Source organism: Papio anubis, chromosome 3 (assembly GCF_008728515.1).
Source record: "Papio anubis isolate 15944 chromosome 3, Panubis1.0, whole genome shotgun sequence".
NCBI classification, from domain to species: Eukaryota; Metazoa; Chordata; class Mammalia; order Primates; family Cercopithecidae; genus Papio; species Papio anubis.
Window position 1 is genome coordinate 2,296,845 of NC_044978.1, and position 27,947 is coordinate 2,324,791.

Genomic DNA, 27,947 nt, shown 5'->3' on the forward strand with positions numbered 1-27,947 from the left:
TTTCATTTTGAATCAATCCAGGCAGCTGTTTCTGGTCACTTCATGAAACTCTGCAGGCTTCCTCTTTGCTTTGGTTTTATGAAACTGGTTTGAAGACTTCTGCTAAAAGCTAACAGTACAGTGGCATTCTGGTTCTCAGAAAAGCAGACTCTTGGTGCCGTAAGAGCAAGAGACAGCCGGATGTGGTGGTTCCTGCCTGTAATCCCAGCATTTTGGGAGGCCAAGGCAGGTGGATCACATGACATCAGGAGTTCGAGACCAGCCTGACCAACATGGTGAAACCCCGTCTCTACTAAAAATACAAAAATTAGCTGGATGTGGTGGTGTGTGCCTGTAATCTCAGCTACTTGGGAGGCTGAGGCAAGAGAATTGCTTGAACTCGAGAGGCGGAGGTTGCAGTGAGCCAAGATCACGCCATTGCACTCTAACCTGGGCAACAAGAGCGAAACTCCATCTCAAAAAAAAAAAAAAAAGAGCAAGAGACTAATACATAATTTCAAGATTAATAATTACATTCACATCTACAATAACAGCAATTATTTACTGAATATTACCTATATGTCAGGTCTTTTTTTAAATTTTAACATTTCACAATCAGTAAGTGAATGCATTCTTATTGTAAATAATTTAGTCAATTCACAGCAAGCAAAGTTCAACCTTGATAAACCTCTGCTCCTCCAATCCCCTACCCATATGCCTGCCCCTCAGAATTGATCATTGTTGCTCTTCATTTACATGTGATACATATGATTTTACACATGTTCTAAAAATATGTTTTATATACTATATATGTTTATATGTATAAATTCTATATTATATAGTATTTTTTATTGTGGGCTTTAAAATATATACGGGACCAGTTTTTAATGTATTGTTCTTCAATTTAAAAAATAACAACAGTATGACTGAAAATTCCTTGGCAATATGTACAGATACGCCTCGTTGCTTTGAACCATGCACTACTATTTATCTTACAGTATTGATGGGCATTTAGAGGCTGCCCCACCTCCTCAGCGATGAACAATACCTTTTAGAGTATTTCTCTAGTGCAGACCCAAGGATGGGCGCGGTTAGATCAAACAGTGTTTACATTTAAAATATTCTACCAAATTAACGCCCTGAAAGAGTGCATGGGTTTACATTCACCAACACTGGTAGGAATGACTGCCTGTCAACAGGCTGTCGGACTACGGTGGTGTCCTATCCGTCGCCATAGGTACCCCATACATTTTCTCACCTGATACCCGCAGGTTGGCATCTTACTGATATTTTAATTTGCATTTATTTGGTTATCATTGTGGTTGAGAATTGTGGTTTTTTTGATTTCTATTTATTGGCTATTCATGTTTCTTTTGTGAGTTGCCTGTCTTTATCTTTCGTTCGTTTGTAAATTGTATTGTTTATACTTCTAAAACTAATTTTAGGAGTTTTTTCACATAGTCAAATATTCTAGATGTTTTTTGTTGTATATGATAATAATAACACCCAGTGGTAATTGAGTCCTGCTACTGCTCTAAGCACTTTGTATACATGACTGCATTTCATTCTTTCAGTACAGGGAGCCGGCACATCTGTTCCCATTTTACAAATAAGGGAATTGAGGCACAGAGAGCTGGAAGACTGGAGGGTGTGTGTGTGTACGTGTGTGTGTGTGTGTGTGTGTAGCTTTCTAATTTCATCTGGAGGCCTCTCTCAGCAGAGTGGCTCTAAACTTTAGCCCTGCCCTGATGGGGTTCCCGGGCATTTGGTCACGGATGTTGACAATGTGCCTTTTACTAACGACTTCATTCTGGCAGATGGCCTCCTGCCTAAATGTCCAACCTGTGACCCGGTCTCCCTTCCACAAGAAACTGGTTGATACTGGCAGACACCCTGTGGCTCTTGCCTGACCTGTGTGCAGTTTACTCCTACCGGGATAGCCGATCTCCAGGAGAGTCTTGACGGAGGGAGAAGCCAGGTTGAGGTGAGTCGGTCGGGTGAGACACAGTGGAGGCAGAACAGCCAAACACAGAACAGAGCAGTCTTATTGCTCTCAGACCCCGCGGCGGGAGGGCAGCATGTCCTGTGGGCCAGCAGGAGCAGGGAGCAGTCAGGGCTGTCAGGGACACACCCTCAAGCAGAAGGTGCGGCCGAGGGAGGGGGGACTTGGGGGCTGGGGCTTTGTTGGGGTCCGTGGGTGTTTTCCCCGAGGCCTTCCCTGCACAGGTGTGGATGGGCGACTGTAAAGAAACCACCACAAAGGCAGGAACTTTGTTATAGATTCTGGTGCTGACCAGGAGGCGTCACCACCATCAGCAGCCGTGGGGTGTGCTGGCTTGTGGGTCGATGAGATGAGGAAGAAGCAGGCTGTATCACGACGACTCACACGCGAGGGGAGGCTCAGCTAGGACAAAGGTGATGGGGTGCGGCTGAGCTTCAAAAATATATTAAAGGCTGAGCAAGATGGCTGACGCCTGTAATCCCAGCACTTTGAGAGGCTGGGGTAGGTGGATCCCCTGAGGTCAGGAGTTCAAGACCAGCCTGACCAACATGGTAAAACTCCATCTCTACTTAAAAAAAAAATCCAACGATTAGCCAGGCGTGGTGGTGCACGCTTGTAATCCCAGCTACTCGGGAGGCTGAGGCAGGAGAATCACCTGAATCTGGGAGGTAGAGGTTGCGGTAAGCCAAGATCGCGCCATTGTACTCCTACTCCAGCCTGGGCAACAAGAGCAAAACTCCGTCTGGGGGAGAAAAATACATACATACATACATATATATATATATATAATGTCTGACTTAGGAATGGATGCCAAAGCAGCAGCTATATTGAACAAATTTATGACAATGACCTTGTCCAAGGTCACAGTTGGTGGCAGAGCTGGGCACACAGTCAGACAGTCAGACAAACACAGTCTACATCCTTTCTTCATCAGTGTGTGGTATTGCCTTTGTACGTGTTCTAAGTGGAAGAGTTCCTCCCAGTCTGTCTCTTGACTTCTATTTATATTACTTTTATTATTATTATTATACAAAAGTTCACATTTTATGTAGCCAAACTTGTCTCTCTTTCCCTTTATTGTTTTTTTTCCCAGTTATTGCCTACAAGGCCTTCCATAGTCTGAAAATTATTCTATTTTTTACGATAATATTATGGTTTTACTCAATATGGAATATGTGACATGTGAGCTGTAAAGTTATTTTTACCCCACAAATGGATAATTAGGTTTTCAAACTCTATTTCGATTGCATTTTCCCATCCACCCTTTTCCTACAATTTTGAATGATTTGCCTTTATCATTCTGCACATGAGTTATACACATGGGTCAGTTTCTGTATTTCCTATTCTGTTTCGCTGATTGATTTTTTCTTTTCTTGTACCCAATCCACACTTACAACAGTAATGGAGATTAACTGAATTATTACAATTTTATGGTCTGTTTTTATGTTGTTAAGGGCTAGTTCTTGAGCTTCACCTCACAGTCTTGTTCTTTTTAAAATTCCTTTGTCGCCTGAGTGCGGTGGCTCATGCCTGTAATCCCAGCACTTTGGGAAGCCGAAGAGGGTGGATGACATGAGGTCAGGAGTTTGAGACCAGCCTGAGCAGCGTGGTGAAACCCCATCTCTACTAAAGATACAAAAAATTAGCTGGGTGTGGTGGCAGGTGCCTGTAATCCCAGCTATTTGGGAAGCTGAGACAGGAGAGTTGCTTGAACTTGGGGAGTAGAGGTTGCAGTGAGCCGAGATGGCACCACTGCACTCCAACCTGGGTGACAGTGCGAGACTCTGTCTAAAAAAAAAAAAAAAAAAATTCCTTTGTCTATGTTTTTAAATTCACTCTTCCAGATGAAGCTTTGAATGGTAGTGTTTCTTGGAAGACATGCTAATCTTTAAACATTGAACAGAATTTATTAATTTAGGAATTATAAACATTTCTATTATATGGAACTTTCTTAACCTGGCATAGGATATAGGCCTGTTTGCACCTTCTTTGATGTTCTTAAATTCAATTTTATGTTTTTCTTCATACAGAACTCACGCTTTTTAAATTAGGTGTGTACCTATTTAGATATGTGTGTTTCTAGTGTAATTGAACATTTTAAGTTATATTTTCAAGTAGGCTAGTGCTGATGTTACTGATTTTGTCCTGCTTTTATTTTATATTTTGAGCTGGCTAAAGTGCCTTTCGGTTTGTCAGTTGATTTTTTTTTTGGCTTTTCTAGGTCGAATTTTTTTGTTGTTGTTTCCAGTAATCCTATCACTCATGTTTAGCTTGTCTGTTTTTGGCAGGACTTTCCATACAGTTTTGAATAGTACCAGTGATAGAGAGCATTTGTGTCTTGTTGCTGGGATATTTAACAAGCAGGTTTCTAGTGTTTTCTTCTAAGTATATGCTGCAGATTAAATATTGTTGGTACCTACCCTTTGTCTCGAAGTCGTCCTCCACCCCTTGGTTGCTATGTAATTGTTCTATTTGTTTGTCAGTTTGTTTTGCTTGTATTTAGAAAAGTGGGTGGGTTTTATTAAGTAATTTTCCAGTATCATTTTTATCTCTAAGACTCACAGAAATGATGCCAGGCTAGCGTGTGATGTGAACGTCAGTGGGATTAAATGGAGGGACAGAAGCAGCATCACGAATACTAGAGAGAGGGTGGGGAGCTCTTCATAACCAAAGAAAGCCAAAGAGAGAAAACTGTACTTCCCCCTTTTTTCTGCTGTTTCCCTCCAAAAAGTGGCAGAAGCCAGTTCTAAGGCGATTGGCTTCTTACAACCCAAACCCCTAGCGGTTAAAGACAAAGTCTCCACGACTGTGTCCTAACCTAAAGTGACACAACCTGGGCAGATCTGAGTGGAATGAAAACACTGATTCGTCTGATCGCTGTTTGTAAATAAGGTATGTCTCCACTCTGGTCTTTCTGGTCTTTGCTATCTGTTTAAACCAAACAGACGAACCGTTGTAAATTACATCAGCCAAATTCCATTCCAGGCCAGTTTGGCAGTTGTCACATAGATATAATACAAGATTCATTTCGGTAGAAATATATGATTATCTAAAATTCAAATCAAATTCACTGATTCTAATAACATATTTCTGCTTTATGGTTTCTACAACAGCTATTTATCCTACTTGGATATGGTTGCATAATATCTTTCTAATCATTTTGTTGTGGCTATCGTTTAGATGCAAAATATAATTTCTTTTAGAAGAAACACAAAATTATATTTAGTAATGAAAAACAAAGCTATCCACATAAAAGCAAAATTTCTGGTAATGACAGAAAAATCTTCTTGCTATTTTAATTAGTGTCCTTTTACTCAGAAAAGAAAAAGAAGAAGAAAGAAAGAAACCATGAAGGAATTGTGAGTCAAAGGACTGAGGCTTTTGGAGATGAGGGGAAGAGAAGCAGACATTGGGAAAAAGCTGTCATAAGCCAGATCATGTCCCTGCTCCCCATGAAGGCTTCCTCGTCTCAAGGGACAGAAGGCAATTTCCAAGAGCACACTATGAGGTTCTGGGAATTTGGAACCTCATGCCCTGGCCTGGCTTAGACATGAGAAATTTTGCTTCACTTTGGTTAAGAAGCTATTCAATGTCCTATTTAGACTCTTTGTGAAAAGAAGTCATTACAGTAATCTTAATATGGCTGAAACTTACCAGAGTTTTTTACCAAAAAGATGCAAAATTCCCTTGTTATTTTTTTCCATTTGATCTAAGTTATAAAGATAAATACAACATATCTTATAAAAGAAAAAAAATTAGCTGCTTTCACAAGAGGAAGGTCTTCCTAAAAATTCCATTGTCTTTATTAAGAATTAAATGTGGTGGCTCATGCCTGTAATCCCAACACTTTGGAAGGCCAACGTGGGTGGATCGCTTGAGTCCAGGAGTTCGAATCCAGCTTGGGCAACATAGTGAGACCCCCTTCTCTCCACACACACACACACACACACACACACACACACACACACACACAATTAGCCAGGTATGGTGGCATGCACCTGTAGTTCCAGCTACTTGGGAGACTGATGCAGGAGGATCACCTGAGCCCAGGAGGTGAATGTTCCAGTCAGCCAAGATCGTGGCACTGTACTCCAGCCTGGGTGACAGAGCCAAACCCTGTCATAAATAAATAAATAAATAAATAAATAAATAAATAAAATGTGAATGCCCAGAGTAGTAGGAAACTTGGACAGCAGGATTCTGCAAATATGTGTGACTATATTATCACCTATTTTATTCCTTTTCTCCCTGCTGGTACAGATGCAACTGGAGAGCCTGGGGTGAGAACATGAGCATTCTATAGTCAGAAAATCCCTTTGGGATAAATTGTCAAAAATATAGACCACTCCACAAAGGAGAAATTATACATGGTAAGTGAATGGGATAATATTTTTAGTAAAAGAAGAGATTTAAATTTAAAAGATTGGTATTTTATATTTATTAATTTTTATTTGAATAATATCTAGTTCTTGTAAAACAGGGATGTTCACGCACCACTGGTAGTAATGAAGAGGGAACGATCCCTTTAAGGAACTGTTTGTAAATTGCATCAAGAGCAAAAACAGCTTCCACCCACGGGTCATACACGACCCCCGCCTATGGGTAAAGTAAATAACCCAAAAGGATGAAAAATCTATTACATCAAATTACATCCATTTCAACATCATTGATCATAATAAAAAATGAAGGAAAAACTCCTAGATTGTTTGCAAGTAGGGTTTGATTAAGTAAATGATGACACCTGCATGAAATTCCCAGCAATCTCACTTCTAAGGATTTATCCAAAGGAGATATACTAAAAGAATGCAAAATCTAATTGCAACATATATATTTTTTTTCTTTTTCTCTCTTTTTAAGAGACAGGGTCTCACTTTGTTGCCCAAGCTGGAGTACAACAGTGTGATCATAGCACACTGCAGCCTTGACCTGCTGGGTTCAAGGGATCCTCCTGCCTTGGCCTCCCAAAATGCTGGGATTACGTATTGTTACTGTATTCTGTATTATAGTCTAACTGTTATGTTGGAAAAGCAAGACTCTTGGTACAAAATTAGGTATCGGCTTGCTATCTGCTGACTTCTTGTTAAAAGCATTCTGTAAAACTCATTCCTCCCGTGTTCCTGGATGACAAGGAGCTCAGATCTCATGGTCCCCCAACTCATTCTTAGGTAGTGAGAAGTTCTACTGATGCTTATGGTTAGAAAAAAATAAGAAGAATCGTTTACAAATTAGTTTCTTTACTCTAGTAGAGTGATTACAGCTTCATATTTATTCAAAAATATTCTTTCTTGTCTTCTCAGCCTCGGTCCTGTGATGGGAGGGAGGAACCCTGAAAGATTTCCCCTCTGTTTTTCCCTCCTTTGCTTTTCCGGCTTCCCTCTCCCGTCCCGCACACACTACACACATTTCACTTAGAAGAGGCATGCCGTGTTTCACGTGACTGTGATTGTAATGAGAAGGGACAGGTGCGCCTTTGGTCTGGGAGGTATTTAAGTCAACGCATCCTGCCTGGATGCTGACATGGGCTCTTTGAAGACCTGTATTTCTGGGCGTCTTTTACTTAGAGTTCTCTTGATATTAGTGAGGCTTCTTTCCTAGCAGGTTGCTGGTGATTTTGCTAATCTTTGAGGCATCTGGGAAGCCTTTCTGTTTCTGACATGTTTTAGACAGTATTTAAGACAATTGCCACACATCCTTTGTCCAACAATGCAGTAACCTCTCCTTGCCAGCCAAGGTCTCCTGTGTTTTAGATTTCTCATGTCTGAGCCAGACCAGGCCATGAGGTTCCAAATTCCCAGAACCTCATAGCATGCTCTTGGAAATCGCCTTCCGTCACTTGAGATGAGGAGGAAGCATTCGTGGAGGGCAGGGATATGACCCGGCTTAACACAGGTTTTTCCCAACATCTGCACAAGTCCTTCATGGTTTTTCTTTTCCTTTCTTTTTTTTCTTTTCTTTTCTTTTCTTTTCTTCTCTTTTCTTCTCTTTCTCTCTTTCTCTCTCTCTTTCTCTCTTTCTGTTTCTTTCTTTCTTTTTTTTTTTGAGATAGAGTCTTGCTCTGTTGCCCAGGCTGGAGTGCAGTGGTGCTATCTCACTCACAACCTCCACCTCCCAGGTTCCAGAGATTCTCCTTGCCTCAGCCTCCCGAGTAGCTGAGATTACAGGCGTGCATCACCATGCCCTGCTAATTTTTGTATTTTTAGTAGAGACGGAGTTTCACCATGTTGGCCAGGCTGGTCTCGAACTCCTGACCTCATGTGATCCACCCGCCTCAGCCACCCAAATGCTAGGATTACAGGCGTGAGCCAATGCACCCGGCCCTTCATGGCTTCTTGACTTAACTTTGGGATACAGTAGCTAGTATTTTGGGACTTCAGTGATAGTCTAAAATAATCACATTTTAAAACCCTGTACCAATTACATTGTTTATTATGATCACAAAGCAGAAAAATTCTAAATATCCAACAATACAGACATGGTTCAGTAAATTATTACTTAAATTGAATACAGTGCAGCCATAAAAACAAACAGTGGTTACCACTGGGGACATGTTTAGGATATAACACTAGGCATATAAAACATGACACAAACTTGCATATACTCTATGAGGACAATTATATAACATAATATATAAAGTATGGTAAAGTGTTAAAGTATTAAGATTTTAAAATATATTTTATTTTTTCTCACAGCAGAAAATTTTTTACACATTAAAAATCATTTTTTTGGAAAGTAATTTATTGTGAAAGGCTAACTCAAAGGATTTGAAAACTTGTATGTCCTGTGGAAATAGTATTTGTTGGAGTTTGAGACACAAAGGTTTTTTGCTCTTTAAAATATTGTTTAATTTTGTATGTCTTTTGACAGTGGCATGGTCATATTGGAAGCAGACTCTACAGACTCAGCAGGAAACCATCCCAGGGCTATAAGCTTATGCGTTGTTATTCTAGAATTGCGCATTCTTTGATGGCTGGGATCATATTTTATTCAGTTTTATATATTTTTTTATTTTTTGAGATGGAATCTTGCTCTTTTGCCCAGGCTGCAGTGCAGTGTTGCAGTCTCAGCTCACTGCAACCTCTGCCTCCCAGGTTCAAGCGATTCTCTTGCCTCAGCCTCCTGAGTAGCTAGGATTACAGGTGCCCGCCACCACAACTGGCTAATTTTCGTATTTTTAGTAGAGATGGGGTTTCACCATGTTGGCCAGGATGGTCTTAATCTCTTGACCTCGTGATCCACCCGCCTCGGCCTCCCAAAGTGCTGGGATTACAGGCGTGAGCCACCGCACCAGCCACATTTTTATATTTCTAAAACTTGCACAGTTATTCACAGAGGAAGTATCAATAAATATATTATATGAATTAATAAATTCACCAATAAATCAGTTAGATATTTATATTGGGTCCTATTTTTAAGTTCTTACTTCTGTTATCTTTGATCTTAATTCAGACTATGTGATACAAGGCACATCTAATTAATATATGATATTACATGCCATATATATATATATACACACACACACATATATCTCCCTTCAGGCATCTGAGGATGTAGGATAATTATTAGCTAAAAAATCATGGTAACTTTATCGTCTAACTTAGCACCCAACCTTCTTCTCTCTCCTTCTTTATCACGGCCCTTGGCTAATGTCCCATGAAGTTATTTCTCCTATTCTCACCTGATGATTTGGCAGTAAATTTGTATGTAGAGATGTAATCTTCCTCTTATTTCAGTAAAAACGTGAAGTGCATATGAAACTCCGGTTATATAGCTTCTATGAAAAGTCGACTTGAGGAATTTAGATAAAACATCAACTTTATGATTTTGAATACCTAGAAGTTCTGCGTTCTCTGGTTTTGCTTCTTTATTAATTATCTGACAAATTTTTACTTCACATCTGCTTGTTATTACCTCAGAAAATGACATTAGAAGGAAGAAGATCACTTCGGGGGGCCTGCGGCTTAGAACAGCAGGAGCATCAAAGGTTTCCCCTGCGTCATTTCATCTGATCTTCATGTTGTAAGGGGTCTGTATTACTGTTTCCATTTTAAAGACCACGAAACCAAAGGGCTAGGGAAGTAACTCGCTCACATTCCCATGTTAAATGCAAAAGCTGAATCTGAAACCAGATCTTTCTGATTCCAAAGGTTTAGGAGTCAATAAAGCCAATTTGGTTCCCACTTTGTGTAGGATCGGGCAACTATGTATTCCCTGGATGTCAGCTTCCGCATCCAGAAAATAAAACGACTGCATGAGATGATCCCTCCAGTTTCCCTGTATTTCTGGAATCCCATGATTGTCATTTCTACTGATATGATCAATAGGATTTCTTCATTTTGAATCTCAGACTTTGCAGAATGATATGCTTGTTTTCAGACCCTTGAAACACCAGGAGTCAGATGCGATTCATCAGCTGACAGAAGGCGCCGGCATACACTGCAGCGTATGCTTTAGGGGACTGCACACCACTGTGGCCTGAAACAACAGCTTCCTGAAGGCTCAGCGAGCCTTGCACTGTGGTGGGCGCACTATCTGGTGCAAGAACGACTGTATTCGGAGGTGCGGGAACGCTGGCTCTTAGCCCTTTCCAAGACATGTCTTCCAAGGACATAGAGATGAATGAAGCAGATTGATCCAAGTGCTATCCTTAAAACTCTTTGTAGTATGATTGCTGCAAGCCGTTCTCGTGGGAGCATTCAGGGCCAGGTTTCTGTCATCTATATTTTATAATATCCATGATTTGAGGATTCTTTGTAATTCTCACTTTTATGTATATTACAGGCAGCTAGAGTGGGAGAACTATAAGCCTCTTACAATTTGGCGGGAGGCCTTTAAAGGGCAATTTTTTAAATGCAAAGGCATTGTTGCATTAGCTACAGCATTCACCGTGTAATTAGAGTAAATCAAAATGCTCCTGCATCAGCTTCATTTTTAGAAAATGTTAATTGCTCGTTGCTTTTTGTGCTGTCGATATGATGCACTTCCTTAATTAGATTATGAGTTTTGGTTGGAAAGTCCAGCTTCAGGTTAATTAAAACACTGGATAATTAAGCATATTTCCTAAAACTTATACTCTGAAAATATTCTTGTAACTATCTCGCCATGTCTTACCTCTTTTACATGATTTTTACCTTTTTTATTCTTCATGGAAGAACAGTATTGGGGATTGTTCCTGATGGGTTCCTGTTATAATAAGAAATAGATATTAATTTGGACAATCCTTCTCTTGGTGTATTGGATGAGCTGCATCCATCAAAAAGAGAGGCTTGCAGTGGTCATTTAAAGTCCTGCCTCTGTCTGCCAGGCTGTGCTTGGGCAACCGGATCCCCTACCTATGCCCCGAAGTAAAGTGTCATTTAATTGTTGACATATTTCTGGTACATTTCTGGGAGCTTATGGATATTGTAAAGTAATACCCTGGACGTATGGTTCAATATTAGCTACTATGAATTGCAGCAAAGGCTTATTTCTTTTGGGAAAGAAAGAGAGAAAACCAAAAGAGGATAAACATGAAGCAAGTGACTATAAAATATAAAACACAGAGATACTTAGATTTCAAGAGAAAATGACAAAGAAAAGGAGCAAGTAAGATTATGGACACTTGTGAAATCAAATGAGAGGGGAAAACCGGGCAGTGCAGTCCACAGAGGGGAAAAGGGGTAAGTGAATTTTTCTGGGAGGAAAAATGATCATCAAGATGGTCAATGGATTACAGAAAATGAGTCTTTCTCATAACTTATGAAAGCCTCAGAAGTGTTCCATCCTCATACATTTGGCTTTAATTTCCCTGAGGCCCAGCAGAAACAAGGTTAGCCGTGCCTGAAGCCCTGAGCTTCCTGGCACCCATCCAATGGCCTCCTTCTGGTCCCCAGCATAGCCTCCTCCTAAAGAGGCAATGATGTAATGGCACACACCAGTCTCCACATTGCAGCTTTGATTCGGGATGAGTTAGCTCACCATACAGAGTCAGTTTCCTCCTTGGAAAAAGGACATAATAATACATAGTATTAGCAGAGATAATAATACATAGTATTAGAATACAGCAAGAATAAATAACATAAATTAAGATAATATTACTATGTGGAAACCTCCTTGAGCATGCTATGACTCAATACGTTCTTCTTCCTCATGACTTGTTTTTCTTTTTGATGACAGCAGTGCCTCTGTTCACTTTTAAGGTGACATTGACACTTTCTTCCTTCAGGCACTGGTTTTGTATTAGTTTTCCCGGTCCCTAAACTCAGACTTGGCAGTGTTGCCTTTTCTTGTATATAAAGAGGCCCTGGCCTCACAGACACTCCCCTTTTTGCAACTACAGTAAAATATTCCAACTTCTTTTACTGTTCTGTGACTTACACACTGTGGTCACTTTCTTTCTATATCTTGAAGTCCACAAGACATAAGCATAAGTTTTGGCCAACCGTGGTGGCTCACACCTGTAATCCCAGCATTTTAGGAGGCCAAGGCAGGCAGATCACGAGGTCAGGAGATCCAGATCATCCTGGCTAACACGGTGAAACCTCATCTTTACTAAAAATGCAACAAAAATAGCTGGATGTGGTGGTGGGCGCCTGTAATCCCAGCTATTCGGGAGGCTGAGGCAGGAGAATCACTTGAACCTGGGAGGTGGAGGTTGCAGTGAGCTGAGATCGTGCCACTGCACTCCAGCCTGGGCCAAGACATAAGTTTATGTAGCTAATCTTTATTTAAATTTTTCACATATTTACCAGTCTTGTCATTTTTTATTCCCTTCTGTATTCACAGCTTTCTAACCGGGATCATTTTCTTCCTGCCAGAAAAATGTATTTAGTGACAAGCTCTGTTCTGTGTGTCTGGAAATGTATTTATTTTGCCTTCACTCCCATTGGAAGATTTTTGCTGGAAACGAATTTCTAAGTTTTCTCTTAGCATTTTGAAAATATGATTCCACAATTTTCCAACTTGCCCTGTTTCTATTGAAAAATCTGTTTTCAGTTTATGCAGCAAGTTACATGCCGGCTGTCTCTGATTGCTTTTAAGATTTTCATGTATTTGATGTTCAATAGTTTCATTAAAATGGATTGAAGTATATATTGTTTATTTTGTTTGATATTGCTTGGGATTCCAGTATCTTTGAATTGATGTCTTTCATCATTTCTGAATAATTTTCAGCCACTCACTCTTCAAATACTGCCTTTGTTTTTTCACCATCTTAAACGACAACCTTAGCTTTTCTTTATTTGGTGGCATTATGAAGACTTTATAGTGACTGCCTCCACTTCTTTAGTGTCATACCCTGCGTGAGCTCCCAGAACAAAATATCATAGCTTGGGTGGCTTTTAAAACAGAAAAATTTTCTCACAGTTCTGGGGGCTAGGAAGTCCCACGATCTGGGTGCCTGCAGATTAGTTCATGGTGAGGGACCTCTTCCTGGCTTGCAGATGACAGCCTCCTATTCGTCTTTTAAAGACATTAATCTAGTTAAGTCCCATTTGCCTTTGCTGCTGTTGTTGCCTTTACTTTTGAGAACTTGGTCATAAATTCTTTGCTAGGCCAATGCCCAGAAGAATTTTCATAGGTTTTCTTCTAGGATCTTTATAGTTTTTGGTTTTACATTTAGGTCTTTAATCTGTCTTCAGTTAATTTTAGTATATAGTGAGAGGTATGAATCCAGCTCCATTCTTCTGCATACAGCTCTCCAATTTTCCCAGTACCATTTATTGAATAGGGTGTCCTTTCTCCAGTGTATAATTTTGTTGATTTTGTCAAAGATCAGTTATTTGTAGGTATGTGGCTTTATTTGTGGGTTCTCTATTGTGTTTCACTGTTCTTCATGTCTATTTTTATACCAATACCATGCTGTTTTAGTTTCTGTAGTTTATAGTATACTTTGAAGTCAGACAATGTGATACCTCCAGCTGTGTTCATTCTGCTTAGAATTTCTTTGACTATTTGGGTTCTTTTTTGGTTCCATATGAATTTTAGGATTGCTTTTTTCTAATTCTGAAAAGTAATGTTGGTAATTTGATAGGAATTGTGTTGAATCTGCAAATTGCTTTAGGCAGTATGGTCATTTTAATGATATTGATTCTTTCAATCCATGAACATGGAATGTTTTTCCATTGTGCCATCCATGATTCCTTTCATCAGTGTTTTGTATTTGCTTCTGCACAGCAAAAGAAACAATCAGTAAACAGACAATCTACAGAATGGTAAAAAATATTTGTGAGCTATGCATCTGACAAAGGGCTAATGTCCAGAATCTACAAGGAATTCAGACAACTCAACAAGGCAAAACAACCCCATTAAAAAGTGGGGGAAAGATATGAAAGGACAGTTCTTCAAGAGAAGACATACAAATGGCCAAGAAAAATGTAAGAAAATTCTCAACATCACTAATCATCAGAGAAATGCAAATTAAAACCACAAGAATATACCATCTTACACCAATGAAAATGCCTATCATTAAAAAGTCTAAAACCAACAGATGTTGGTGAGGATGCAAGAAAAAGGGAACACTTATACACTGTTTTTGGGAATGTAAATTAGTTCAACCTTTCTGAACAACAGTATGGAGATTTCTCAAAGAACTAAAAATAGAACTACCATTCAGTCTAGCAATCCTACTACTGGGTATCTACCCAAAGGGAAGGAAATCATTACATCCAAAAGACACCTGCGCTCCTGTGTTTATCACAACACTATTCACAATAGCAAGCATGGCATCAAACTAAGTGTCCATTAACAGAGAACTGGATAAAGAAGATGTGGCATATAGATTCCATGTAGTACTACTTGAACTTAAAAAAAAATAAAATTGGCCGGGAGCAGTGGCTCACACCTGTAATCCCAGCACTTTGGGAGGCCGAGGCGGGTGCATCACGAGGTCAGGAGATCGAGGCCACCCTGGCTAACACGGTGAAACCCCGTCTCTATTAAAAATACAGAAAATTAGCCGGGCGGGGTGGTGGCGCCTGCAGTCCCAGCTACTCAGAGGCTGAGGCAGGAGAATGGCGGGAACCCGGGAGGCGGAGCTTGCAGTGAGCCAAGATCGCACCACCACACTCCAGCCTGGGCGACAGAGCGAGACTCCGTCTCGAAAATAATTTAAAAAAATTTTTTTAAAAAGAATAAAATTATGCCTTGCAGCAACGTGGATGGAACTGGAGGCCATTATCCTAAGTAAAATTACTAGAAAGTCAAATACTGCATGTTCTCACTTATTAGTGGGAACTGAACAATGTGTGCACAAAAACATACAGAATGGAAATTTAGATTTTGGAGACTACAGAAGCTGGAAGGTGGGAGGGGGTGAGGGTTGAAAATTAAGTCTTATGTACAGTGTTTCCTGTTCAGGTGATGAGTACACTAAATGGCCAGACTTCACCAGTACGCAATATATGCCTGTAAGAAACCTGCACATTCTGTAGTCCCAGCTACTGAGGCAGAAGAATGGCGTGAACCCGGGAGGCGGAGCTTGCAGTGAGCCGAGATCGCGCCACTCACTCCAGCCTGGGCGACAGAGCGAGACTCCATCTCAAAAAAAAAAAAAAAAAAAAAAACAAAGAAAAACGAAACCTGCACTTTCACCTCCTAAATCTATAACAATAAAACCAATAAGGACACGCATCTTCTCGTGAGGGCTCTACCGTCATGACCCAATGACCTCCCAAAGGCCCTTTTCCAAATTCCATCACATTGGAATGAGGGCTCCAACATACAGGTTTTAGGGAGTCACAATCCAGCCGGTAGCATTTACCAAATATTGCTATTTATTGCTCTATATCTTAAATGTTTCCTCACATACTAAAGCTGGTTTCTTCAAGTTTTCCTGTTTATTTCTGCTCCTTAAATCTAGTCTTTACTTATTCTCATTCTCTTCCATTTCTCTGTATAGTTCATCAATGTTTGTCAACTTTTTCTTCCCTTTTAAAATTTCTCCTCTTCCTGATTTTAAGAGAAAACCGGCTGGGCGCAGTGGCTCACACCTGTAATCCCAGCACTTTGGGAGGCCGAGTCGGGTGGATCACCTCAGGTCAGGAGTTTGAGACTAGCCTGGCCAACACGGAGAAACCCCGTCTCTACTAAAAATAAAAAAATCAGCTGGGCGTGGTGGCTGGCACCTGTCATCTCAGCTTCTCAGCTACTCTGGAGGCTGAGGCAGGAGAATTGCTGGAAGCGGAGGTTGCAGTGATCCAAGATCATACTTTTGCACTCCAGTCTGGGCAACAACAGCGAGACTCCGTCTCAAAAAAAAAAAAAAAAAAGAAAAAGAAAGAAAGAAAACCAATTTAATAGAATTCTTCCACCTTTCCAGCATCCCCCTTTCTCCTCCTCTCTTTCACTAAGAGTTATTTTACAGTCTCTTTGTTTTCTCTAGCATTTCAGAGATCCCACTCCCTGCCCACTCTTATCCCCGGTTATCACACCTCTACCCAGGGCTGCCCTTCAGTGGGTAGGCACTCCCTTGGCAACATCGCGCACTTATGGCCACTGTGCCTTCAGGGCTGTCAGTGCTGTGCTCCACTGACCGCTTTGAATATGTTCTTAATTCCACCCCGATTATGATCCCAACTTCGGCGACTCTCACAGTTCCGGGACCCATATGTTCACCTGCCTTGGAAACATTTCCATTTGACTTACTTCAGACTTCTTAAACTGAATGTGCCTAGAGCTAAAATCACTGTCTTCACCCTCACTTCCACCCCACTTCTTGCCCCAAGTGTTCTTAATGATATCTACATACTTCTAAATAGTAGCACTTTTTTTCCAGTCATACAGGCATGAAATATCAAGAACATTTTTAGATTTGATCTTTTCTTTTATTCTATCTATTGACAATTTGTTTCTTTTTTTTTCTTGCATACTTCTCTGAAACCTTTCCTCTTTCTTTCCATTACCATTGGCATAAATGAATCCAAGCACGTTGCAATGTGGACTTCACACTGATCCCCACTCATCTTACCCTTCCAGCGTGCCAGAGCCACACTGATGTTAAAATGGCACTGCTTTCCATACATTGTTTCCCATTCACAAATGCCACCGTGGCCTGGAGTGATGACACTTCTTACATTATCTGTGTTAAAAACCCAGTTTTGTTCTTGTTTTAATTTACAATTCTCATGTAACAATATCTTTGTAAAATAAGATGAGTTGTGCAAGATTAAAAAAACACATATAAAACACATTGCCCCTTTTAAGTTCCGTGTCTCAACAGATATAAAATTACTTCATCAAACTGCTATAGAGTTTTTACACTCTCACTCTCCATTTCTCTTCATGGGCACTAATCCTTTGAAAACCAGTACAGTCTACAGACCACACGTGGAGTGGACCACACTTCAATCACCCTGACGTGGATCCTCTACTGTACCCACCGTGCAGGATCAATAGAGGAATCTTAAAATATGCAGATGTCCATGCCCCTCAGAGCTAATGAATAGGATCTCTGGGAGAGCTGCCAGGGCGTGGGCATTTCAAAAAAGCTATAAAATTGACTCTGACTCTTAGCCAGGGCTGAGTACTACTGGCTTTGGAAAAGAGTGAAAACTTCAATTGTCTGGAATCTAGTTCCAATCTGTATTTTAAATATTATCAAAACCACTTCTTTTTTTCACATATCCTATATTCTAGTCAGCCAGGGCAGTTGGCCTTCCTAAAATATCTCTTCTAGGCCCGACGCAGTGGCTCAAGCCTGAAATCCCAGCATTTTGGGAGGCTGAGGCGGGCGGATCACGAGATCAGGAGATCGAGACCATCCTGGTTAACACAGTGAAACCCCGTCTCTACTAAAAATACAAAAAAAATTAGCCAGGCATGGTGGCAGGTGCCTGTAGTCCCAGCTACTCGGGAGGCTGAGGCAGGAGAATGGCGGGAACCCGGGAGGCGGAGCTTGCAGTGAGCCAAGATGGCGCGGCTCACTCCAGCTTGGGTGACAGAGCGAGACTCCGTCTCAAAAAAAAAAAAAAAAAAAAATCTGTTCTTGTTCTTTCCCACCTCTGTTGTCCATTTCCTGGTTTTTCTCCACTTTTCCAGTTTGGAATGTCCTTTCCACCATCTCCACTTGTCAAAATCCAGTTCATTGTTCAGTGCCCATGCACTGAAATGCCCTATGTATGAAACCATTACTGGTTAATTGCAAACATTAATTTTACTCTCATCTAAATGTATTACTACTTTGGCACTTATGATTCTTACCATAATTTATTTGGATTATGGTTGTATAGGCATTGTGGCATAGGGGAAAATAATTATATTCAGGAGGACTGCATATGAGTATAGATTGCTCCTCTTTTTAGCTGTGTCACCTTGGGTAAGTCCAATTCCTTCTCCAAACCTGAACACTGGGAATGGAATTCTTAACCTTCATCATAAGATAGTTATTGTAAGTAAATGGAGTAATATATGTAAAACAATATAAATATATTATTGTCTGCTTTGTTAGATTATGAGCAAGTTTGAGGATAAAAGTAATATGAATCTCTACATTTCTACACACCCAGCAAACTATTTCCCACAGCAAGAATTCAGTATGAATTTTTCAACTCAGTGAATAAATGAATAAGTAGATTCCTTATATAGTAAGATTTCTAGGATGTTTCCCATTAGGCCATCCTGTTCAAAATTACTTCCAGCAATTTATTTCTTGTTAATGCCTGACATTCCAGCTTTAACATTTCTCCTTTAGATTAGCAGTGACTATGTTATCAAAGATAATTTTTTAAGTCATTCTTACTTATGCCTTTATGTAAATCTCCTCATCAGAGTATTTTATCTCCTGATAAAGAAGTGTCCGGAGTCACATAAAGACACACAGAAGTTACTGGAGAGATGGGAAAGTGGTTTTGGGCATACCAAAGATAAATTTAATTAATGTCACCTGTTTTGTTAATGAAAGGAAGCTGACCTGATCAAATTACAACAACTTATCATTATTGATAACTTACTGCATAATAGACACATTATTAATGAATTTCCTAGAAATAGTTGTCAGTAACATTTGTTGATATAGTCAGAAAGTAGGTATTAGTCAACTAGTAGGTAATGGAGAAATAATTTTAACTCACGTTTGATGCTAGAGTCCAAGTTCTTGATCATTAAACTCAACTGCATTTAGAGCAGACTTCAGTGAAATCCAAGGAATATTTACTGCCATTCAATAATTACTTACCCAATAGCTAACACGGGCTAAGGCTGAGTGTAAAAATGTCTAGGACATAGAGCCCCTGACCTCAAAGGCCCTGTATTCCAGTAGCAGAAAAAGTGAAATAAAAACTACAAAATCCAAACCAGAGTATGATGGTCTCGTGCAAGGAGACTTGAGCATGGCGTTGATTGGGAGAGGCGAGTGATGTCATGCTTCCAGGAGAAGGACTCGTCACCACTCGTCTTGGTGAAAAGGCACCAAGAAGCCTCTTCAGCATGAGCAGAGAACAGGCAGAACAAGAGAATAAGGTGGGAAGTGCGGAGTATTCCATACCAGAAAGAATCTGCAAAGACGTGGAAGTGAGAGCGTCGGGTGCTTGGGGACCCTTATTCAGAGGTTGTGGCTGGAGGGTGTAGTTAGAGAATGTAAGAGACAGATGACATAAGTAGAGTCCAAGGAAGATTCAGAACCCACACATATTTTAGGGCTCATTTACCCTGTGGTTTAGGAAAAAAGATAAAGATACAATATTATGGATCTTGAATTAAGATCTCTGGAAAAAAGAATGCATGCTGAATTCTTATTTGAAAGAAAGTGTAATCCAGAACTTCACTCATACTTCTCTATGCCTTTATTTTTGCAATTGCTTTCAACAAGAGCCATCTAGTCAGATACTTGTTAACGTTTACCACAGATAGATACTGGAAGTCAAGGAAAGTTTCATGATTAAGATTCCTGACAAAGCTGTGACACTTGCTTTAGTTAAATTCAATCTACGTGAAAATTATTGCACTAAATATTAAAAACCAAAGGATTCTAGGGATATGGCAGTTAGAACACATTCCAGTTGTGCTTTGCTCCTAACGCTAATCAACTGATCAATCGTCCCTCCTGGGCCCAGCAGCTATGGGTTCTTCAGGTGTTCAGGCCTGGGAGGTAAGAGCAAGGCGTCTGGGAATGGCTGAGGCTGCTTATTGCTGTAGTCCCCCAAAATCAATGTGGGACAAACTGTAGATACAAGGGGAAAGATACCAGGAAGAGAGAGAGAGACAGACAGACAGATAGGCAGACATAGAGAGAGAGAAGGGATGGAGGGAGGGAACGAGGAAGGGAGACATGGAGGGAGACGAGAGAGAAACCACGCTAGGGAGACTGAAGGCTGGCTTGAGTTGATGTGGATGGGATAAGTAGGTAGATGGTCCTGGGTTGAACCATGGTTGAAACTTTTGGCAAGAGAACAACATAATAGATTGCAGAAAAGTTTTGTTAATTCATTAAAAAAACATTTCCTCCAGAGTGGCAAAAAGTAACAATAGCCCAGGTTTTTACAGATGTGTTCTGAAGTTATAGCAAGCAGATCAAAAGTCTTACAGGGGTGGGAAATCTTTGAAAAAATGTGGATCTAACAGCTTCCCTTAGACATGCACTCCTCTAGCGTCTCACAGCACTCAGGGCTGGTGGACTGGATCCTAGAGAGGCTGCCCTTTCCCAGTGGGACTTCATCTTTTTTTTTTTGGAGATAGAGTCTGGCTCTGTCACCCAGCCTGGAGTGTAGTGGCTCAATCTCTGCTCATTGCAACTTCCGCTTCCTGGGTTCCAGTAATTCTCCTGCCTCAGCCTCCTGAATAGCTGGGACTACAGGTGCCCACCACCATGCCCTGCCATTTTTTTTTTTGTATTTTAGTAGAGATGGGGTTTCTCCATGTTGCCCAGGCTGGTCTCGAACCCCTGAGCTCAGGCAATCCACCCGCCTTGGCCTCCCAAAGTGCTGGGATTTACAGGCGTGATCCCAGCCCCGGCCGGGGCTTCATCTTAAGACTTTGAAGTAGAGCCGTGATCAGAAGGACTGTTCAGAGGAATGTCATTGGATGAGAGGGATCCTACAGTGTCTGGGCTCTCTGCATTTTATCTTAACCCTAACTTTTTCCTCATACTTACCCAAGACTGGCACAAATACTGCCCTTACACCTTTATGAGCTGAAATAAAGAAACAAGATGAAATAGTCACTATGTATCCTGTAAATGAGAATTGTCAGAGCAGATAGACTAAGAATTTTATAAATGGATGATAAGTATAGTTAAGACAATAATCTAAGATGTTAACAATATAAAATAAGAAATAATCATAAAATAGAGTATAGGGAAAATATTATATAATAAAATATAATTGCTGATATAAAGAACACAATAGATGGAATAAATATTTTGATGTTTACAGCTGAAGAGTAAATAAGTGAGCTTAAAGATCAGATTGAGGAATTCCTTGAGTGAATAAAGAAAGAGAAAACATAATAGAAAAACTGAAAGATATAGAGAATAGACTAAATATCAATACCTGGATGAGTCCCAAAAGGGGAGAAAAGAGAAAAGATAAGGGAAAAAATGTGGAAAATTAATAGACATTCTTCAGAATTAAAGAAACTTGAAAGACTTCAAATTGAAGAGTTTATCAGGGAAAAATGGAAAGATAAGGAACAATTTGCATTTAAATATTATAATGAGAACTAAGAATTCAAAGGCAAAAAAATTTAAAGACTGTCACCTAGAAAGATCATCTGCAAAAAAATAATCAGATTAGCCGACTTCTCAGCAGCAAACTAAATATAATGGGAAAATTTAGGACTTTTTAATGTACTAAAGAAAAAGAACTATGAATCTAAAGAGAAGTTGACTCATAAAAATGAGGGCTTTATAAAAGTATTTTCATACATAAAAGGCCTCAGAACTTTTACTATAAAATGGCCCTCATTTAAAACATTTTTTGAAGGAAAAAAAAAAGCAGATGTTAAGGATAAATAAATATCTTAGTAAAACTCATTTTTATGTTAGGTAAGTAGAAGGATGAAAACAAGTAAAAGTCGATCCACAGCAATCTAACACTGAAGCCCTGGGAAATAACAACGTAATCACTAGAGGCAAGACAAAATAAATATTAGAAACAATCTAGTTTTTATTGTGTTAGGAGGAAGATGTGAATATGTATAAATTTAGGAAGTCAATAAGGACAAAATAGAAAGAGTATGGGCCATAAATATGACAATCATAATTATAAAAATAGAAAGATATTGCCTTTAAATCAGAAAGAGAAAATGTTATCTTACTGAAAGGAGGAAAGAAGGAGGGTAGAAATATCTGAAGAGAGAGAATAAATAAAAAACAATATAAGATGGCAGAAATAAGTTTTAATTAATTAATTATTATTATTATTATTGAGAGGGATTCTTGCTCTGTCACCCAGGCTGGAGTAGAGTGGTGTAATCTCGGCTCACTGCAACCTCTGCCTCCCGGATTCAAGCAATTCTCCTGCCTCACCTCCCAAGTAGCTGGGATTACAGGCAGGCACCACCACGCCTGGCTAATTTTTGTATTTTTAGTACAGACGGGGTTTCACCATGTTGGCCAGGCTGGTCTTGAACTCCTGACCTCAAGTGATCCCCCCTGCCTCGGCCTCCCAAAGTTTTGGGATAACAGACATGAGCCACTGCACCTGGCCCTTAATTTAATAATAATCATAATTTATACTTAAATTGAAAATGTGAATTAAGATGTCATAAATAAAATCTAGTTTAATACTAATTACACAAATTAAAACCCAGGGTAAACAAAAGAACGTGACGCCCTGAATTGGATGAAGAAATAGCTTGTCTGGAAGAGAAACTGAAAACAGGAATACTCAGAAAGACTGAAAACAAGAGGATGGAGAAAATATATCAAGCGTTTTCTAAAATTCAACGAGTGCTGACAGGCAGGAGTCAACACTGCAGACAGAGCTGGGTCAAGGTCAGATGTATTATAGAACAGCAGCAGCAGCAGCGGCAGGAGGAAGGACGGAGCAGCAGCTGAAGGAGACACCGTGAGGCCAGGTCAGGGGCCCAGGAGCCTCCGCATGGACAGCGTCAGCTCCATCCAAGCTGCAGGATTGGAGGGCGGCTGCCCCCAGCAGCAGGTGGTCTTGAAGATACAGCTCTGAGAAACACATGTGGAGGGGGTTTGTGGAGGGATTGACTGTGGGGTGCATGGGGCCCTCTGAGGTGACCTGCTGCAGAATAACTAATACCTATTGTAACAGAGGAGTACGGATTTATAAAACACATGACAAATGCTTAATAACAAAGAAAAAAGTGAAATGAAAAATGAAGGTCAGAGTGGTAGACAAAGGAAGAAAGGGGGGAAGAGGAAGGGAGAGGGTAGGAGGAAAATGAAGACAAGAATAGTTTATGAATAAATATAAAATGTGTCAAATAAACCTAAAAAGAATGTATTATCTGTACTTAATTTCTCGCTCAATCATCTGAAAGTACCCATTTTCATGCCCTGTACAGTTACCGTAATTCCTTTTCTCTCCACATTCATTTTTGTTCTATTATATTTGTTGAAATGTAATCTTTCATGTTTAAAGTTCAATAATAAAAGCACTGTCTGGTAAAAAAAAATAAAAACAAAAATAAAAATCAATAAAAATAATAAGTAAAAGGCACAAATCCAGTGCTGTTCTGTTATGACTATGTGTTTTGCTTTGCCTATAAAATAGTTTTATCTCTGCTTTAAAAGAGCAACCAGATTGTGTTGCATGTCGGCCAAAATATTTGAATATTTAAATTTTTAAATTTTATTTATAGGTATATCTGCGATCTGAGATGATAGGCGACTCCATTCAAAACAAAAGAAAACAAAACAAACAGAAATACTTTTATTGGATAAACAGAGCTGCCAGCACTTGCTTCCCGTCACGGGGTCAGTTGCAGGCAAGAAACACAAACTTCTACTATGTTCCGCCTTCCTCCTACTTCTTCGGAAAGCTCCTAGGTAGCAGGCGTTTTGCATGGCTGGACATTGCCCGTGGCAGAACTCACTCTTGCCTCATTTTGCAACAGCATCTGTAGCTGAGAGCCCAGAGAAGAAAAAATTCGTGACTCTTTTTGTTTTCTGAGAGATAGGACAGAGGAAAACAGATGTAAAAATGGATTCTACCAAAGTTGTCAACCAGAAGGCGATTTCTAGAGCATAGATTATCTTTCCTTGTTGTGAGAAATTTCCATTTGAATGCTGAAGGCGGAAGCTCATTCTGAAATAAAACTTAAAATGATAGTACCAGAAGTCCACTCACATAGACATATATTATTCTCTATCATTTGTGTTATTACTTTAACATTATTTAAAATAAACCTCTCATTTGGTATGTGGAAAAGATACGAACCTCTATCTCATGTTGTCTTTCTGCAAAACATCAAGGAAAGCATTAGAAACTCTGCCTTGAGTTTTTCATTATTGACTTTATTAACTGAATTTTCCTCTTTTAAGAGTCCTCAAGGCCGGGCGCGATGGCTCACACCTGTAATCCCAGCACTTTGGGAGGCCGAGGCGCGCAGATCACGAGGTCAGGAGATCGAGACCATCCTGGCTAACATGGTGAAACCCCGTCTCTACTAAAAATACAAAAAACTAGCCAGGCGTGGTGGCAGGTGCCTGTAGTCCCAGCTACTTGGGAGGCTGAGGCAGGAGAATGGTGGGAACCCGGGAGGCGGAGCTTGCAGTGAGCCGAGATCGCACCACTCACTCCAGCCTGGGTGACAGAGCGAGACTCGTCTCAAAAAAAAAAAAAAAAAAAAAAAAGAGTCCTCAAGTGTTTTCAGAGTAGCAACTCTGGAATCATTATTTGCATTACTGGGAGTTATTAATACTTACTTTACTGTATAATATTGCATACAAGAATTAAGTTGTTCACCTAAAGTGAAACTCGAAAGCAAATTTAATTGCTAAGGGTTTTAATTTTTCAAAGGGAGTTGCTTCCACAGCCTTATCTCATGCTTGGGAGGTGGATATTCAAGGGATATTTGATGACAACAAATGGACAGAGGAAGGAGGTTTGTCAGTAATGCAGTGCTGGGCTCTGGCCTTTTTTAAATCAGTTAATGACTTTTGCTTCATGACCCATTTCGAATGGTACCTTGGTCTTTTCAAAGAGGACGGCACTGTCATAGCTCAGCGATATTAAGGGATCACATCATTGTGGCACATTAAAAGCAAGTGACTCAGACTTAAATGTTAAATACCTCACAGAATAAAAGGCCACCAACTAGTTAAAGAAAGAAGTTATTTGCACACAATGGATTATGAAGATAGTACTTAGTAAGAAAGTGTCTTGATGGTCCAATTCTAAAGCACAGTTACAATATCTAGTCAAAGAATTATGATGTGCACAGTTTTTCTCATTCAAATACCATCTCATTAGGGATCATACATTTTAATACGGATGGTGTTTTATTTGTATAAAGGCAATGTCTTTAACTCTTTATTCTCAAAGTAACCATTTTGCTTTAGTTTGGATTGTAAAATCATCTGATTTTGCTTTAGTTTGGATTTGCTTTAGTTTGGATTGTAAAACATCAGTGAGGAAATATGATTATTTTTCATCTATGAAAAGAAAATATTCCTGTATGATCCAGGCTATACATCAAGTAGACAAAATCATTTCTTTGACTTTATATAAAGTTATCTTTTGAATCTGGTGGGCCTAATCTGATAGACAAAGGATTTAGATCTGAGAATGAAAACCCTGCATTATCTAGCCCCATCACTGATGTGGATTCATGAATTATTTAACATCTCTCGTCAAGGAGTTACTCTTCAAAAAATGTATTTCGCCTCTTCCTCAATTACAAAATACCCAACTCAATTAAGGTGATTGATCTAGGGTTTTTAAAAAATGTGATATTACATGGTGGATTGTTATGGAGAATATAGAATTGTTCAAGTAGGTTCAACTGTTCAACACATAAAATCACCATGTGCACAGTCTAACGAACAATTCATGGTAATAACTGAGAAAACCTAGGATTATTCTCATGCAGAATTTACAGGGAGGGGATGATTTTCACAGGTGCATGTGAGTCAGGGATGGCTTTGTGCAAGAAGTGTTTTTGACTGCTGGGAATTGTCACTCACTTCTCATCTGCTGCTCTCATTCTTAGTGGCTGCTCGTTCACAGCAATTCCAGGTTGTGTAAAGACTGTTTCAGATAAGATGCTAAATATAAAGGTACAAATGAAATAATGGCGAGCAATAACTCACCCATGACCTGGACACAGGGAACATAGCAGTTCTGTCTTTTCCGGCATGCTCAGCCCTGGCATAGCTTTAATCTCTCATTTGAGTTTACCATGGGCTCTCTTTTTAGGTCAAATTTCTCCTTTTTTACTAGCTATCCACAATGTCTCTAATATTTCTAGCTCTGTATCAAGACAGACATGAGCCAGAATTCTGATTCTGTTACTTTTTTTCTATGACCAGACATGTACATTACAAATTGTATTTTGGCAACAGCAGGCAGAAGACAACAGGGGAGGCAGAGATCTGGAGAGAGAAAGAACAATTTTGAGATCATTACCAAACCCTAGATAAGAACTTAAGAAGACTTAACGTAGACATGAAGAGTAAAGTGGAGATTGACCCAATAAATATTGATGAGGAGCCTACCTACGTTTGGTGAACACTTAGATGTGAAGTGAGCCCAGTGAGGGTGTAGGAGCTCCACAGGCATCAGGAACCTCCATGCTTGCGACGTGCAGGCTGGGAGCTGGGAGCATACAGCTTCCACTTTGCAGTCCAAGGGGGTAAGAATTGTTCCATCTCTGCCACCGTGTGTGTGTGTGTGTGTGTGTGTGTTTACGCGTGTGTGTGCCTGTGTTCCTGCCAACAGGAAACAGCAGGAGAAGAGTAGGCTCCCTTTTTAAAGAACAGGTACAGGAAGTTGTATGCATTACTGTTGCTGACTTCAAGGGGAGAAACGGATGTGACCTTTATCTGAGTCCCTCTGAAATGCAGGGTTTTATTAATGAGCAAGAAGTGAGGACCGATACTGAAAATAAGTTCTGTTGTGAGAAGAAAGGACAATTCCCCTGACCCCCAGCAGAGCAGAAGAATGAAAAAAACTTGGATATTTTTCATGTCCTATTGGCAATAGTAGGTGAATCTATAGATATAGATCCACACGTTTACACATATACATAGGCATATATAGATACACAGGTGTATTATGTGTGTGTTTGTGTGTGTGAGTTTGGGGACAACAATGTCTGGGCCAACAGCCCTACACCCTACCCTCATATCAACTTGAATCACACTTTTGGAGGAAGCTGTAAGAGAAGCCAAGTGTTTAGGGTGCATTACAACTACCCAGTGAGAAAGATGATTCTCAAACCAAATGGTGCTTAAATTCTCTTTGATTTCAGCTGTAATGTTATTTTCTGTAAGTTGGGGTAGAAATGGAAAGATCTGGGAAGAAGTACAGAACTGGCAGCGCATTACTGTAAACTGGAAGTGCTCCTAAAACAGTTATAAGTAATATTGTTTCAATCATTAAATTACCATTGAAGATATAATCACTTATATATCTTAATTTTTTTGATATATGCTTTCTATCATTTCACAGTTCTTATGCTGCCCTCATTATCATTTGAAAATGCAATTTTCAAACTCATAATTAGTATACTACATATTCCACAAGTAAAATTATAATCTGCCAATTTTCTATTTGCAAAAATCAATTTCATACCTATTGAAACACCGGAATAAACCAAGACCTCTTATCTGTAGCTGTATCCTGTTGTATATCCTAAGATTGAGTGCTACTCTTCTAGAATTTTATGGCTTTGTTGTTTTTTGAAAAACAAATCAAATTTAGTGCTTTGAGCCATTTCCTGTATGAGGGATTATGAAGTGTGAAAAAGAAAATAGGTTTAGTGAATCTCTACCGTGAGAACCCAGCACACTTGGGGAAGTAGCTGAGACACATAAGCTTAGATATTTCAAGGTAGATGTATTTGGAAATTATAGGGAAGTTTT

General features: G+C 39.8%; 1 long non-coding RNA gene across 2 annotated transcripts in view; it reads left to right on the top strand.

Moving 5' to 3' along the window:
* The window catches only part of LOC110743368, an 84,718-nt gene extending 60,228 nt beyond the window's left edge, over positions 1 to 24,490 (top strand). For both annotated transcript variants that reach the window (XR_002522335.2, XR_002522334.2), the window contains 3 exons: positions 1,797 to 1,963; positions 6,242 to 6,351; positions 23,723 to 24,490. This is a non-coding gene — a long non-coding RNA (uncharacterized LOC110743368). The remainder of the gene's footprint in view (positions 1 to 1,796; positions 1,964 to 6,241; positions 6,352 to 23,722) is intronic.
* Positions 24,491 to 27,947: the final 3,457 nt, after the last annotated feature.